At 42.8% G+C, this 16168-nt stretch overlaps 1 protein-coding gene across 16 annotated transcripts in view; it reads right to left on the minus strand.

The window, feature by feature from the left end:
* PLCB4 (phospholipase C beta 4) overlaps positions 1-16168 on the minus strand; it is a 325436-nt gene that overhangs the window by 199175 nt on the left and 110093 nt on the right. For all 16 annotated transcript variants that reach the window (XM_073339654.1, XM_073339656.1, XM_073339649.1 and 13 more), the window contains one exon: positions 7634-7703. The gene's annotated coding sequence lies outside the window, so the exon portion shown is untranslated. The remainder of the gene's footprint in view (positions 1-7633; positions 7704-16168) is intronic.

Consider the following 16168-nt stretch of genomic DNA (forward strand, 5'->3'; position numbering starts at 1 on the left):
CAAACTCTGCAAATTTGGCCCACTTTAAACCACCTTTCCTGTGGCTATTACCTCCAGCTAGAAGAAACTGTGATGCAGCCAATGCCTTGGTAATTCCATAGTTAGCTGGAAGGAGCAAGACATTGGATCCTTCTCCCCCGCGAGATTTTGTAAAGTACTTAGCCGTCACCGGCTCTGCAACTAGAATCCCAACCACTGCTTGAAGCTGAGTATATCAAGGTCTAGTGGCGTGGGGGCGGGGAGGGGGGGCGGTGGGAGGACAAGAAAGACAGAAAGAAAGACAGAAAGGTTTAGAAGTAATTATAACAAGCTACGTTACCAGGCAGCATCTCCCAACCACCACCTTAAGAAAATGGCACACCTGTTTTTGCTTTAGAACAATGAACCATTCCAAATTGAAGCCCAGGCCGGGGGGAAGGAATCTTCCAAACCTCTGACCATTTGTAAAAGAGACTCAAGGTCCTAGCCTCAGGGCTAAGGAAAGCAAAATATCACAGTAAGGTGATAAATTCAGTCTTCCTAAGCAAAGGCACAGGCTGTATCAACATCGTGACAGCTCTTGGTAGGCAATCCATGCTGTAACACTGATAATGTATCACAGAGTCGTTCATTCATTGCCTTCAATTTACAGCGTGGGGGTTAACAAGCAAAAGAGCATCAGACATAGAACAGCTGAAATTAAACCTTTTTAACAAACTAAGCAATAAACCTGTGTGCAAAGGCTTCCTGTAATAACATCAGCCTTAAATATCTGTCATTGCTTCTAATATTTTCATCGACCTAATTATTCTGCTAAACAGGTCTCAGCTGTGATGCAATGTTGTGTATTTGATTCCTAGTTACTAGTTCCCTACTGCAAGGAGTGAGTCTCCTTGGCAGGTTTTTACACTTTGAAGGTGCTGCTGTCAGTGACAAAAGCCTATCTGAACACAGGGGATGTTCAAACAGGGTGTCACGTTAACAAATTAGAGAGAGCGTAAAAATGTCAAAACCAGCTACTTCCTCCTCAGTAATGGTGATTCCGAGATTGCATACACAGGCTATTAAATTTGGTCCTCCTGGGTCCCAAAACATTGTTAAAGGGATAGCACTGGATTCAGACACACCTTACATTTCTATTTCTTAGAAATAGTTTCTATTTTAAAAAATTAGTCAAATAGAATCACTTTTGATAATCTGAATTTTAAATAATTAGGGTCAAATTCTGATCTAAGAACCACACGCACACACAAGCCAGTAATAACAAGCAGCATTTATCTACCTATGCACCTAAAAAAATGCTCCAGAAAGCATTATATCTGCCTAGTTTTCTTCTTCAGTGGTAACCTTGCTTCTGACTCCTTTCTTTCTCCTTGCTGTGACTTGCCTATTTCAACACTATTTAGAACTTCATAGAGAATGGCAGTTTGTTCTTTATATCCGCCTGCTTTTCTGAGCTTCTGCAATTTGTTTGCAAACCTTAGCATAGGTTATTGTGCATCTTCCCAGTCTCTTCTGATGGGGAGGCGATGTTAAAATTGGAGATATTTACAAAAGTCTTATCTTTGAAGGTGAAAGTGTTAGAAGAGTTATTCAAACAATTTCAGGTTTCCAATCTCATAAGAGATTACGTAGATAAATCTAGTCTATTCAATTGCTATATAGTTATGGCCTTCAGAAATATTTACTAGATGAGGGGGAAAAAACCCCACTTCTTTTAATTTCCAAACAGTCACAGAGGAAAGTTTTCAAAATTTGACTGGAATTGAAAGTCAGTAAGACTTAAATTCACTTAGGTACTTCTGAGAGAGAGGGAAGAGCATCTTCACAAGCAGGCTGGCTAACCTAGTGAGGGGGGCTTTAAACTAGGTTCACCGGGGGAAGGAGACCAAAGCCCTGAGGTAAGTGGGGAAGTGGGATACCGAGAGGAAACACGAGCAGGACAGCACGAGAGGGGTGGGCCCCTGCCTCATACTGAGAAAGCAGGACAAACAGCAAGTTATCTCAAGTGCCTATACACAAATGCAAGAAACCTGGGAAACAAGCAGGGAGAACTGGAAGTCCTGGCACAGTCAAGGAATTGTGATTGGAATAACAGAGACTTGGGATAACTCACATGACTGGAGTACTGTAATGGATGGATATAAACTGTTCAGGAAGGACAGGCAGGGCAGAAAAGGTTGGGGAGTTGCATTGTATGTAAGAGAGCAGTATGTCTGCTCAGAGCTCCGGTGTGAAACTGCAGAAAAACCTGAGAGTCTCTGGATTAAGTTTAGAAGTGTGAGCAAAAAGGGTGATATCGCGGTGGGAGTCTGTTATAGACCACCAGACCAGGGGGGTGAGGTGGACGAGGCTTTCTTCCGGCAACTAACGGAAGTTACTAGATCGCAGGCCCTGATTCTCATGGGAGACTTCAATCACCCTGATATCTGCTGGGAGAGCAATACAGTGGTGCAGAGACAATCCAGGAAGTTTTTGGAAAGTGTAGGGGACAATTTCCTGGTGCAAGTGCTGGAGGAACCAACTAGGGGCAGACCTCTTCTTGACCTGCTGCTCACAAACCGGGAAGAATTAGTAGGGGAAGCTAAAGTGGATGGGAACCTGGGAGGCAGTGACCATGAGATGGTCGAGTTCAGGATCCTGACACAGGAAAGAAAGGAGAGCAGAAGAATATGGACCCTGGACTTCAGAAAAGCAGACTTTGACTCCCTCAGGGAACTGATGGGCAAGATCCCCTGGGAGAATAACATGAAGGAGAAAGGAGGCCAGGAGAGCTGACTGTATTTTAAAAAATCCTTATTGAGGTTACAGGGACAAACCATCCCGATGTGTAGAAAGAATAGTAAATATGGCAGGCGACCAGCTTGGCTTAACAGTGAAATCCTTGCTGATCTTAAACACAAAAAAGAAGCTTACAAGAAGTGGAAGATTGGACAAATGACCAGGGAAGAGTATAAAAATATTGCTCGAGCATGCAGGAGTGAAATCAGGAAGGTCAAATCACACTTGGAGTTGCAGCTAGCAAGAGATGTTAAGAGTAACAAGAAGGGTTTCTTCAGGTATGTTAGAAACAAGAAGAAAGTCAAGGAAAGTGTGGGCCCCTTACTGAATGAGGGAGGCAACCTAGTGACAGAGAATGTGGAAAAAGCGAATGTACTCAATGCTTTTTTTGCCTCTGTCTTCATGAACAAGGTCAGCTCCCAGACTACTGCACTGGGCAGCACAGCATGGGGAGGAGGTGACCAGCCCCCTGTGGAGAAAGAAGTGGTTCGCGACTATTTAGAAAAGCTGGACGAGCACAAGTCCATAGGGCTGGATGCGCTGCATCCAAGAGTGCTAAAGGATTTGGCGGATGTGATTGCAGAGCCATTGGCCATTATCTTTGAACACTCATAGCGATGGGGGGAGGTCCCGGATGACTGGAAAAGGCTAATATAGTGCCCATCTTTAAAAAAAGAGAAGGAGGAGGATCCTGGGACCTACAGGCCAGTCAGCCTCACCTCAGTCCCTGGAAAAATCATGGAGCAGGTCCTCAAGGAATCAATTCTGAAGCACTTAGAGGAGAGGAAAGTGATCAGGAACAGTCAGCATGGATTCACCAAGGGCAAGTCATGCCTGACTAATCTAACTGCCTTCAATGATGATATAACTGGCTCTGTGGATGAGGGGAAAGCAGTGGACGTGTTGTTTCTTGACTTTAGCAAAGCTTTTGACACGGTCTCCCACAGTATACTTGTCAGCAAGTTAAAGTAGTATGGGCTGGATGAATGGACGACAAGGTAGATAGAAAGCTGGCTAGATTGTCAGGCTCAACGGGTAGTGATCAATAGCTCCATGTCCAGGTGGCAGCCGGTATCAAGTGGAGTGCCCCAAGGGTCGGTCTTCGGGCCGGTTTTGTTCAATATCTTCATTAATGATCTGGAGGATGGTGTGGATTGCACCCTCAGCAAGTTTGCAGATGACACTAAACTGGGAGGAGAGGTAGATACGCTGGAGGGATAGGCAAATTAGAGGATTGGGCCAAAAGAAATCTGATGAGGTTCAACAAGGACAAGTGCAGAGTCCTGCACTTAGGATGGAAGAATCCCATGCACCGCTAGAGACTAAGGACCGAATGGCTCGGCAGCAGTTCTGCAGAAAAGGACCTAGGGGTTACAGTGGACGAGAAGCAGGATATGAGTCAACAGTGTGCCCTTGTTGCCAAGACCGCCAATGGCATTTTGGGATGTATAAGTAGGGGCACTGCCAGCAGACCGAGGGACATGATCGTTCCCCTCTATTCGACATTGGTGAGGCTTCATCTGGAGTACTATGTCCAGTTTTGGGCCCCACACTACAAGAAGGATGTGGAAAAATTGGAAAGCCTCCAGCAGAGGGCAACAAAAATGATTAGGGGACTGGAACACATGACTTCTGAGGAGAGGCTGAGGGAACTGGGATTGTTTAGTCTGCGGAAGAGAAGAATGAGGGGGGATTTGATAGCTGCTTTCAGCTACCTGAAAGGGTGCTCCAAAGAGGATGGCTCTAGACTGTTCTCAGTGGTAGCAGGTGACAGAACGAGGAGTAATGGTCTCAAGTTGCAGTGGGAGAGGTTTAGGTTGGATATTAGGAAAAACTTTTTCACTAGGAGGGTAGTGAAACACGGGAATGCGTTACCTAGGGAGGTGGTGGAATCTCCTTCCTTAGAAGTTTTTAAGGTCAGGCTTGACAAAGCCCTGGCTGGGATGATTTAGTTGGGGATTGGTCCTGCTTTGAGCAGGGGGTTGGACTAGATGACCTCCTGAGGTCCCTTCCAACCCTGATAGATATTCTATGATATGAAAGTGTGATTCATAGAGCTGCGGATCCACATGAAAACCAAATAACTCTGGCAGTATCAGAAGTAGATACTGGAAAAGGAACAAAAATTGTGAGTGGATATTAATTAGTGCAATATGGTGTGGGGGGGGGGAAGAGGGGAGGGGTAGTGATTAGAAGAGAACCCTGGTCATTTGGATTCTTTTTTTTTTCCTAGTTCTATCACGTGGACTTGATGTGTGATCTTGAACATGTCTAGTTCGATTGCAGGCTCTCCAGGGCAAGGATCGTGAATTACTATTTATTCATATAGCGGGAGTGCACTGTGGGTGTTAATGAAAGCAAGTAATTAGTAATAATAATAAAGGACTGATATGACAGATGCTATTGATTGTCACTTGTGTAGGAGAAACTGCAATTAACTGCTACAGATTATGCTCTAACATTGCCATTTGAAATACTGAAATCAACATTTAATAATTGTTATTTATTAGAAACTCATCAAAATGCAAAGTCCCACCTGATTCAAAATGTTAGAATATTACAATACACAGAAATGCAGCACAATCACATTGGAAAACCTAAGTGCCACTAAGAATGTGAATGCAAGTGTATAGATTTTGCCTTGAAATGGCAATCAGCATGTTTTTTCTTCTTACCTCCCACCTCCCTTCCCCATTATTCTGGCATTCCTGGGTATCTGTGCATTTTGCTAACCTTCAGAATGCTATAGCAAAATTATCAGTCACATACAACGCCAACGATTCTGAGAGGTAATCTGGATGGACAGGCTGCAGTGGTGCGTTTTCTACTCAGTAAAGATAAGGAATAGCAAGCACATGGGTATTCAGCAAGCAGTACTGCCCATCTCATCTGCTCTCCGTCATTTAAACAATGAGAACACCCTGGATTCCAGTGAAGGTCACTGTTCCACTAGAGCCTCATTCATTGCTATTCACATGGTTTCTGGAAGGGGTGTTTTTCGTCAGATCCTACAAGAATTCAAAGAAAGACTGTGGCTGCTGTTCCTCAGTGGCTGGGCCATTTCTGGCTACTTTATCTCTTGGAATTAATTCATCCATTCACAACTTCTGTGAGAATAACGGTTTGTTGCATGCAAAGCACCACAGCCCCAGCTGTCTTTCCAGGAAAGGGATATATTTCTTCAACCCCTCCCCATCCCTGATTTAAGTGCCGAGTATCTCTTGCACGGTTTGGAGGACGTGGGTGGAAAAGACAAGGAGACAGGCAATACGGTGGGTTGTTATTTTCTGGTAGATACATCGCAGGGGATGTGAAATGAGAGGGATTTGGTACTGGGATACTTGTGTGGCCAACAATTTTGTGGGTGTGGGAAGGGGGTCTTATTCTATCGGCTTCCCTCCTTCAATGCCTCTTTTCCAGAGCTTCCAACTTTGTCTGGAGTCTCCAGCACAACACGGGTAGCAGGAAGCCATATTTAGGACCATCGCCACCACCAGGACAGGAGTCAGAGATTTGTTAGGCTGGTTCGGAGCAAGCGGAGATGGGTCCATTTGGCGAGAGTGTCTGAGCGTGAGGGCTGTGGTGGTGATTACTGAGGCTCTTCCTAATTTTACTAGATTAATCAGGACGAAACTCGACAATTTCATGAGTGGGTTGGGTTTATAGGGCACTTGGCCACTCAGCATGTGGAGAGAGATCCAGGTAGGGTTTGGGAACCATCGGGAAAGGTGGCTGATTGTTTTTTAATATCCTCGATTTCTTTTCCCCCTGGAGAGGGACGCTTAGAGGTAATAAATGGGATTTATACCTTGTCCTGGGAGACTTTTCCGAGGCAGGCAGCTGTTCCCCTGCAATAGATACTGAAAGGTGACTGAGCAGGTTGAGTAATGCTGCTGTGAGATAAGGTTACAGCAGACCAAAGAGATCTCTTTGGGTGCCCGAAATCTCTGCTTCCTGTTGCAACAGGCATGGAGAGACTAGGCAATTTGAGCTCTTCCAGACACAGGCCAAGAAGTCAACATTTATTAGTCTCATAGGTTTCTCATCCTGGTAGTTCCATGATGTTCACTGCGGGGTCACTGGTTAATAAAGTCACAAACACCCCTTTAACTACGGATTTTGTTTGTCTCCGCGGGAACTGGATGGATGATTTGGCTGGGCCTTTGTTAGCTCAGCTTTCACAAGGCAGGTACTCAGGTCAGTATGAACCGAGAGAAAGCTGGAGGGGTGCCCTAGCTGTGTTGTATGCCGATTTATTGAGGGGTCGTGCCCTGCCTTTGTTACGGCAGTTTGCAAACAGAGTGCTTTTCATTTCTCAATGGCTCCACAAGCAGCACTGGTGCCCAGAAGAATACTTTTTCATTGGCTACACAATTAAACCTCTCTCTCCAAGGTGATCATCCACACCATCACGACCTTCTGACTACTGGCATGAGATTTCCTCAGGTCTGGCCGGGCCAGCTAATCTAACTTCTGCTGCTGCAGAATGCAGTTGCCCACCTGCTCATCAGCGTCAACCATAGGGAATATATAACATTTGCAATGGCTACCTATTCACTTCCCGGTGCAATTCAAGCTATTAGCATTGTTTTATAAAGCTCTGTATGATCTGAGTCCTGACTACGTGGAAACCGCCTCTGTCTCAATTCACTGATCCTTTCATTGAATTCTACATACAATCTCCATATAATAGAATCTATGTGAAGCCAAGTACATATTCAGCTACACACAATCATTATTCTAGAACAAAAGATGATATGTCAAACCGTAAGTTTAAACTTCTACAGAAAACAAAAAGCAAAAAAAAGCCATTAACCTTGCATTTGCACCTGCTAGTCGGTTATCATTGCTAGCCTACAAGCAGGTAACTTACCCAAGTAGCTCTCGATTGGCTGGCTAAACAGCTGGACAGATTAGACAGATGTGCTGGGAAAGTCTTCCTTCTGTAAAATAATAAAACAGATCAATAAGGCTGGTGCCATCTACTGAAATCTCCTATTGGAAAAACATCCCTTTGAAAGTCCAGAAATGTATGGTATCAAGAGAAACATTTAAAAACAAGCTTTGGTTATGCCTTTGCTAAATCATGGGAAAGGCACAGCTATATGTCTCTTAATGGAAAAGAGACAAATCACAACTGATAGCGTTAGAAGCCATGGATCACACACACCATTTCCCACTGCACTAAGCCAGGACAGATTTCAACATTAGTAAAGCATCCTAAATAATTAATAAAGATCAGAAAGCAGCATTTGGATAACACCGCCATATTTGTAATCTTTCCAGAATAAATGTTAGCTGACTTTAATAGTTTTTGCTGAAAGTTCTTCTTTAGATGAGCAAAATAAACTTTAGCAGAGACTTCACCTGAGAATGTCTAATAGACAGCTGGAGTAACAAGGGACCAGTGAACAGTACAAGAGACAAGGGTTACACAGAGTGGAGGAAAGGGCTTTGCCATATTGCATATGACACTAAATACGCTGCCCGCCATGGAACCACGTTTCATTGCACATACAGGTTGTGGTACTTGAAAGTCACGGGCAGCATATTACTTATATGTTGTTTGTAATAGGACAACAGATGGATATGGACAGACAGAGAGAGGAGTACAAGGAAACAGGTACTGGTTGGCATAGAATCATAGAAGATTAGGGTTGGAGGAGACCTCAGGAGGTCATCTAATCCAAGCCCCTGCTCAAAGCAGGACCAAGCCCAACTAAATCATAGCATGATAGGCTGTGGTCTCAGCACACCGGCAGCCTAACTGTGGGCAAGTTTTTTTGTGGGCATCCCAGCAAAGGAGAGTTTGAAATGGATTAATGAGGTAGCTTTGCGGATGTTTATGGGGAGCTCCTCCCAGGCATGAGGGGCAGCATGGGAGAAAGGTGCTTGTTTGAAGGTTGCATTTGTCAAGGCCAGAGAAGAGAACGTTACGGTAATCGAGATGCGAGACGATGAGAGCCTGGATGAGCGTTTTAGCTGTATGAATGGAGAGGAAAGGCCATCTGGTGGACATGTTATGCAGAAAGAATCTGCCAGATTTAGACATAGCCTGAATGTGAGGATCTAGGTCTGAGTCGAAGATGATTTACAGGTTACAGGCATGAGTGACAGGGAAGATGGTGGTGTTGTCTACAGTGATTGAGAAAGGGCTTAAAGGGGAAGAGCAAGAAGCTCTGTTTTAGCCACATGTATGTGTGCACAGAGCCAAGAACTGCAGAAGGAAAGAGAATGAGTTGCACTCAATATACTCATGCTAGGTGGTGGCTATGTGATGGCTGAGTAAATCTAGCATTTCAGCAAGATGGCCAAAAATATAGATTCTGGAAATCAAAACATAAAACTCCACTATATGAAATATCAGACACCAACCCACAAAAGAATGGAGAATGTTGTTTGGTGCCAGCGTGGCAGGCATACTCCATCTGGAGGAGGAACTAAAATGATCTGTCATTTCTTCTGGCTTTTTTCATAGAATATCAGGGTTGGGAGGGACCTCAGGAGGTAATCTAGTCCAAACCCCTGTTCAAAGCAGGACCAATCCTCAATTTTTGCCCCAGATCCCTTAATGGCCCCCTCAAGGATTGAACTCACAACCCTGGGTTTAGCAGGCGCTGAAACCACTGAGCTATCCATCCCCCCCTCAAGCCAACAAACATTACCTGTGCCTGATCCAGGTTTATTCTCAGCCAGCTAGCTCTCAGCCAAGAGCCAAGCCTAGCCAGACGGTGGGTAAATTGCATGACTGCACCATTTGCGTCTCATTAATGGAGATGCAGAGTTGTCACCCACACACCGAATGTTCCACAGACCACATCACCACATTGTCTCCCTGAATAGCCTCATAGGGGTTACATACTAGAAACACTTGGAACTCCACACACAGGAGCCCTTGGGCAGATGGACAATTGCTCACCCTATACTAACCTCTGGGTTCTCTCAAAAAGAAAGGAATCATTCAAGAGCAGATCTGTTTACTTCTGCTGAGGAGCCAGTGGTAACAAAGACTGCTGACAGACCTAAAAGAATAAGCATGGAAGCGGATCTCAATCCAAAGAGGGCTCCAGACGCTCTAGTTGCCTCATCACAACTGTGCTGAGAGTTTCCCCACATAAATGAAAACTAACTTTTCCCTATGGAAAGGGACTGCACAATAATTAGCAAGTCTGTCCATGCCCATAAATTGTTCCTCAATCTGGGACCTAACAACCCTCTGGTAACAGATGCTGACATCACTGGTACCCACATCTGTCCAGGCTCTAGAGGCAGGAAAATCAGCCTCTTGAGAATTCGGGGCAGTGAATGAGAACTGTTTCCAGCTCTCTGCACAGAAAGATCCCAGCAATATACACTGGCTGTAAGGAGGAGGAAAGGAGGGGAAATCTTGGGTAATCTTTTCCTCATCCCCTGGAAAACAAAAATTAAGCTCCAACTTCTCAGCAGAAAAAACTGCAACCACCTTTCCCCCTCCCCCCTGCTTTCTGGGAAGGTAGACAATAGAAACGATAGTTTTTGAAGAGTTATCATCAAAACATAACGACATATTTTATGCATCAGGACATAAGCACATTTTTAACAATACTTCTAAATAATTCACTTTAACAATGAGTGATATGGAGGCCTAGCCATGCCCATATGGCGGTAATTGCAATCAGATGCCCAGATAAACCAAGAGGCTGTTTTGTGGCCAGCAAATGGGAATTGCGGCCCATGTTGTGTGCATGCTTGTGGTTAACTATATCATCATGAATTAAAAGTGTGTTATTGATTTGACCAACCATGATGGACCACCAGTATCAGGTATCTGCCTACTGCAGTGAAACTTAATTTATTTGTCTTCCTTTTGTAAATTAGGGATTTTAAGTTTAAGCACCTACAAACTTCAATAATGCATATAACAGTATGCTGAATGCTGCTGATTGTAATACACATGCCACTACTGAAGTAATGTAAGGAATAGTTTGTGCTCATGGAACTATTTTGGGGCTTTACAAACTACTACTGTACATACTAATTATTTGTTAATTGGTAATAATTTATGGCTATTTGTAAATTTCATTATTATGCATTTAAGTGTTTAATATCGGATACGGATTTTTTATATACATTAAGCATTTGAATGTCTATATAGTAAAAAATGTACAAAAGTGTTAATGGTGTAGTTCAATTAAAAAAAAAACCCTTGCCAGTTTACCGGAGGACAGAACTTGTCAGACAAGATTAATAACTGATATGCCATGTACTGCATGGCATAGTTATTTCAGTTTATACTGCGTGCTTTCTGCACACAGCTGTAAGTTCCTTCACAATGCCTAAGTAAATGGACAGATGGACTAAGAACTAATACAAATAAGAAGGGGTTGGGCTGAATGCAATTCACCCATATTTCAACCTGAGAACAGGCCACCTTCCATAGTCACTAATCAAGCCTTCAGACTAGAATAAGAGAGAGTCCCTCTTCACCCACACACCCACCCAGCCCCCACATGTAGGGACACTCGATTTGAACAAGGCACTTCCCCCCCATACCAGCCAGTCTCCAACTGACCTCCTAAATTTTGGAGCCACGCAGCATGGTGAGTATAGGCTGTAATGCTTGGCGACTTCTCCCTCCGACCTCCCTGAACAGGGTTAGCGTTAGCACTAGGTGACACCCTCTGCACTCAGGGAATTTCACTCCTGAGACCTCAAACAAAGAAATGTTTAGATACATATCCAGGATCTTCTCGTTTACAAACGAATGACTGTGCTATCAACCGAGTAGGAATGATAACCAAAAAAGAGGATAAGTAAGCACGCATTCCCTACCTGTTTCTGAATATATGAGTATTAAATTTTAAAAGAAAATAAACAGAGGAAGTAAATGGAGAGATGCTTAGGTTTTAAGCCACCAAAGACAACATTAAAATCTGTCCGTGGTCTCCACTGTAACTTGTCAGCTATACAGTATGCTGCAAACTGAAATATATTGTTACTAAGCAAACTACTGGAGGAATTTTTCAGTGGAAGCGCTGCAGAGAAATTCCAGGCAGAGTAGTAAAGCAATTTCTGTAATGATGTGAACATACAATATTGGGATGATTGACTATTTGGAAGATTAATATGGAAGATGGCTTTAATCATAGCTGTGCTGGTACTGGATTTTTTTATTATTATTATTACATTCTTGAAAAATTCTTACAGATCCTGAGAGTTTTCATATGGCCAAAGTGTTTCTAGCCAGGAGAAGCTGTAATATACTGGACTTTAAATCACATCTTTTTAAACCATCTTATCCCTCTCCCCCTCCATCCCCACACACTTTAACTGTAATATGATGTTAGCAGTTGTCATTTCACGAACTGCTGGAGTTAGGGATTAACGCCTTACAGTGTTTAAAAACTGGAATTTCAAAATGCCTTCTAGCAGTAAAAGCATCAATTTCTAAAGAGGTTCACAACAACAGTTATAAAAAATCACGTCCAAACTGAAGTGAAGAAGAAAGATAGTATGTAAAACAATGAAATTTTAATGTCCAGTATCTGGCTACCTGCCAAGACTAGAGACGAATATGATATGCCAATGGAAATCTAAAAATCCTAGCCATTTGTTGGATATCGGATCTTGCAATTCCCACTGGTCCCTTGGCATTGCTCAGATTTATTGCTATTGGTCCAGAAGTGATGTACGAACTCCTGGAGCGAAGGCTAGTTTACTGTTAAATCTCTAGGGTGAAATTCTGGCTTAACTAAAGTCAATAGCAAAACTCCCATTGATTTCAATGGGGTCAGAAAGAAAAGGAGAACTTGTGGCACCTTAGAGATTAACCAATTTATTTGAGCATGAGCTTTCGTGAGCTACAGCTCACTTCACTGTAGCTCACGAAAGCTCATGCTCAAATAAATTGGTTAGTCTCTAAGGTGCCACAAGTACTCCTTTTCTTTTTGCGAATACAGACTAACACGGCTGTTACTCTGAAACATGAATGGGGTCAGAATTTATACCCTAGTATTTAAATTCAATATGCAATTTCATCCTAACCAGTAACAACATGAGAAGTTTGCATTCTTCACACAAAGCTACTTTCTAGACTGACTGGCTTGACTTTTCTTAGAACATTAACTCTTTGGGCCAGCAATTGTCTGTTACTCGGTGTTTGTATAAAGCCTAGCAGAGTGGAGTCCTGGATCCTGGTTGGTACTTCTGGATGCCCACTGTCAGTAATCCCATTATTCCTCAACTAAACCCAGAGGTTTGATATAGCATCTCCCTGAACACAGCACCCTGACGGAGATTATCTGGCTGTGTCTGAGAATGCTCTATGTTATTCCCCCCGATACACACACACACACACACCCCTTCTTTTAGACTGTCATAATCCAGGAATTATCCGTGCAACAAGTCTCCAGCTGCAAGATGGATCAAATTCCATGTAATCTAAAAATTTGCATGCTGCTTCCTGGCCCAGAAGACTGATTTCTTATCAGCAGAGTACACAGTCTTCAGGAGGAAAGAGCTAAATGAACTGACCCAGAGGTGGGTACGCCATTAGTAGCCTCTGGTGGAGAAGAGAGGAGACCCATAAAACTCCCACCTCACAAAGCAGAGTGAGCTCGCAAGAGCTTCCAACCATTGAGAGAGAGAGAGAACTTTGGGATTAAGGGTGCACATTTTGTCAGATATTTTTAAAATATATTTCATATCTTAAAACTTAAGTCCTGGTCTAACAGAAGATCAGGTAGGGGTCACCAATGAAGAGCTGGCTAAAGGAAGTCACTTCTGATTTAAAGAAGGAGAGTGCTTTGGGTGCCTGGCACAGCCTTCAGTTGCAGTTTGCGTTGACTGTCCCGAAAGAGTGCATTTGGTGCATTACCTGAAAACTCCTCTTTTCCTTTACCCCCCAGCCCATCCAGCTCGGCCACAGATTGTCATTCATGACGTCATATCAATCATGAGATTCCTTTGGAGCATGGCACCAGTGAAGAGGGGAATGAGTAAATGAGATGTTTAGTGACTAGCTCAGTTTTGCTTTTTGCAATTTTGTTTTTAAACCACCACCCCCCTCCCCCGCAACTTTAGACCATTTATTATTTTACACGTTAAGATGTAAAATGAGAAAAAAAAACTCCAAAACGATGCCTGTATAAGAAAGGTCTTACCTGACCCCACACTTCCAACCCTACAAGCTTGGTGTATGGCCCAGCAGAAGCTCGTCACGGATGTGGAATCAGCACTTACTACTAAAGATGGCATTGACTCCATTGGTTGGCTGGTCACATTAAAGGAAGGGTCTAACATTTTAAGGACTGAGGTCATGGCTCTTAAGAATCAGCCTCGAGGCGGCAGGGGTGCAGAGCTGCCACCCTGGGAAGAGCACTGGGAAGATCGTAGCTCAGGTAGAATGTGATTTATGCCTGAGAAGAGGGTGGGGATTAGAATGGAGGAGAATGCTCCTGCCCTTGCACGGAGTTTGTGCACAAATGGAGTGGAGACATAGACCCAACTTCTCTCTGACCCCCTCACAGCATCCCCATACACAGCCACATGTGGAGAAGTAGGGAGCCAGTGAAAATAGATAAGGGCTTCTCATAATCTAGCCCCAAATGTTATGGCTTGGCCTGCAGTTGTCAAATAAGCTAGTTCTCGTACGTGGAACTGAAATTAAGGGCTAGACTTCCAACTGGTGTGAAGGCAGCAGAATGGCACTGATTTACACCAGCTGAGGCTCTGGCCCTACATTCACAGTGGCAGAAAAATGGCTTAGAACTGCAAAGTGAATATTTAATAGAAATACAAAGTCATGACTGCTGCGATATCATGTTCATATGTGTGCTCTAACGTGTGAAACAAAAGACAAAATTATTTAGCACCAAATAAGTGTTTGGGTTTGTTTTTTAAAAGGTATTAGCTGAGAACAGCCAATGTGCTCGTGATGGCATAATATAATCAACAACAAAAGAAAATAATCACAAAAAATTAAGATGCATGTTCCACCATTAAATAAATGTCAGACTGAAGGAAGTTTCTTTTTTATAATTTCCTCTACATATTCTTGCTCTTTCACCACACAGTTCAGCAACAAAGAATACACTGACTTGCAAAACCAAAACATTACAGCTTGCCTCGCGAATGAGAAATTCTGAATAGTCGTATCTATTCTCTGCTTGTGATGGTGGGAATAAGGAATTTATCATTATGTCTTACATCAGAAACGTCTATTTTTCACTTCAGAATCCAATAAATTACGTACTATTATTTATTACTTCATTGCAACAAAAGGAAGGCTTTGTTTCTATCATTATTCCTTCTTATATGTCAAAATAATGAAGTCATAGAGTGACTAATATTTTTCAAGTGAAATTCTGTTTTCCCTCAACTTTATAATACAGTGCTTGGTGACTGATGCATTACTCTTCTACCTACCATTTATACAGATAATATTTTACGAGTATATAATGGTAAACGACAAGAAAATCCCAACAAGAGTTTGTTTTTATTCTCCAGATTGAGACCCAGTTCTCCTGCTTTTACAGTCTGCATAATCTCTTTGTTATTCTTGTCAAGATATAGACTACAGAGACAGCCCCAAACCTGCAAAATGTTTTGATAAAATTTTCAGTAAACATTTAAGTAACAGACACTCCTATACCGTGCTCAGACTTTGTTAGAATTATGTATTTTTTGTTTGTCAGTTCAGAACATAGGTCTGTAAATATGGATTTATACAAATTATTACTTATATTGATTGCCTTAACAGAGGACAGTAAACAGCTACGTGAACAGTGAAACAGCTACGTGACTTGGCATGGCCTCCATATTTTGGAATTGTAACATGAAGAGGTTCACTATCACACAGAGTGTATCCTGGTTTCTGGTTCCCTTTAGCACCTAACCAATGATTTATGAAAAGGCCAGATGCTGACTTCTTTGCAGCTAGTGCGCTGATAAGTCTAAAGCTTTGGTAACATCCCTCATTAGAACAAGTATATCCTGTTGAGATTTGGCTTCCCAGGGCAATGATAGATGTCTACCATGACAACACCATCTGAGATCAAAGACCTAGTACACCATGCTGTGGAGTTGCCTATCAGCAAGCTGTAATACAAAAAATCTCTGGTGGTTTGGACTTGTGCAATAAATGTTCACTTAAGTCACAGAAACATTGTATCATTTTAGATTTTAACCATAGTGATACACCTGCTTATACAATAACATACATGTGGCCCGCAAATACTTATTTAATGCTTCTTCTACAATTTAATAATGAGACACCCTACCAGTTATTTTACAGTCTCTGAATAGTGTAATACGGCCACATTTCTGTAATTCTTGTCTTTTAGCCTGAAGAGATTCAATCCTGGAAGGTCCTGAGCACCAGGACTTTGATCCAGTAAAGCACATGCATAACTTTAAGCGCTAAGTAGTC

The sequence above is a fragment of the Lepidochelys kempii genome, chromosome 3, assembly GCF_965140265.1.
Source record: "Lepidochelys kempii isolate rLepKem1 chromosome 3, rLepKem1.hap2, whole genome shotgun sequence".
In the NCBI taxonomy this organism is placed as follows: domain Eukaryota; kingdom Metazoa; phylum Chordata; order Testudines; family Cheloniidae; genus Lepidochelys; species Lepidochelys kempii.